Below are 1,731 nucleotides of genomic sequence, written 5' to 3' on the forward strand. Positions count from 1 at the left end.
GCGGGGACGGACTGTACTGACTGACTTCTCCACCTTTTCGGGCACTGAGAATCAGTCCACCATAGAGCATATCGGACGATTTAGGCTTTAGTATAGAGATCTAGATCCTTTTCTCAAAATGAGAGGCTTTTTTGGAATTATAGTTGGGGACTTGCTTTCAGTTGGTAGACGAGTTTATGGCTATTACTACTTATTCCATTATTCAATTATGTCTCAATCGTAGAAGAATGTGGTAGTTACCAGATACAAAGGCACAGCCCTAAATTTTTATTGTTTTCTTTTTTCTTTTTTTGGACCAAGGAATAATACAACACATTTTTGGCTTGAACCAATGTCGCGTATATAGTCAATTGCTTTCTTTCATTACCCCCATCACGGCTTTTTACTTGCATCATCACCTTTTGACTTTTATTCTTTTGTTGGCTGTACTCAATTCCATCCATCCTCTCCTTTCAGTCGAGTTACTTCATACCTCTGATAGGAGCGTCAGCGAAAGACAAAGCTTACCGTAAGTGGTCTTGGAATGCTGGGGGAACCGGCATAAGGAACCCCACCCTTTCCACAACCAAGGTTCTAGAACGACTATTGGTGCTTGCTCTGGTGCTAACCATTTATCGTGATTAAGATCGGCTAGTGGAAGAATGGGCGAAAGCCCGATCAAGTCGTATTGATGACAAATTTTTGATATGTCAACCCTAGTACGAGAATGTTTAGTCATTCAGATAGTGACTGGCCTTTTTTTTAGCTATGATCCAAGGCCTCGGAAAAATTTCCTTCGCTCCTCTCCTTATCAGTCGAGCTCAATTACATCGATCCTGATTCTAGCGAAAGTTCCCCCAGGGGGAGAGAAAGCTCATCTCATTACTTAGGTTGAGTTAATAGCACTATTCAGAGATCGAAGTCAAAGGATGGGAGCAAGTTCAGTGAAACGAGGGGTAAAGCCTTAAATTAAGCAAGGCAAGAAAGAGGTAAGCACTACACTTTTGTATAATAGGTTTTCTTTTCTTGTATCTAAAGAGAAAAATACACTAAGACATGATGCCACCCTTAATCGACGAGGTAGATAAATACACTAAGACATCCTCCCACCATTAATCGTCCAATACACTAACACTTGAAGCAACACACGTACTAAAGTTTATGATGCTGATATTTTAACTAAGCGAGATAATACTATATCAATGGAGCGGGAGAAAAATAAACAAATACAATAAGACTGGATAATCAGAAGAGCGGGGAAATCAGAGAGACAAGCTCCAATGCAAGAACTCCCTTTATATGAAGTTCTTCCGTACGTCTTGGATGTCCTTGAAGTCTGCGAGGAAGGGTATAATGCTTAAAAGAAAGAACCTTATTCTATATATCCTTACTCTCAGACTTTATCATCACTCTAGAACCAGCACCAGTGATTAGATAGCGCGCTTCCTCTAGCTTGTTTAGAACCTTCCCATACTGATAATGAAATAGATCTAGCTCTAGTACTAGGTCTACCCCTATTCTAGAACCTACAGCACTGGTGGGATTACTATCTCCTTGAACACTGGTTTGTTGGTAGAATGAGTCCTAAAAAAAAGGCTGGGCAGGGACTAAGAACCTTACGAGAGCACGCCTTCTTTATATATCTCGTTGGAGAAAGATCATCAAAGAATGTCATAAAGAAGAAGATATGCTTGGCCTTTTCTGCTACCATTGGTTACATTTCGTAGTCGATCTTGACCTCGCTACACACAT

This window comes from Sesamum indicum, unplaced genomic scaffold (genome assembly GCF_026168435.1).
Source record: "Sesamum indicum cultivar Baizhima isolate 11 unplaced genomic scaffold, ASM2616843v1 HiC_scaffold_91, whole genome shotgun sequence".
NCBI lineage: Eukaryota > Viridiplantae > Streptophyta > Magnoliopsida > Lamiales > Pedaliaceae > Sesamum > Sesamum indicum.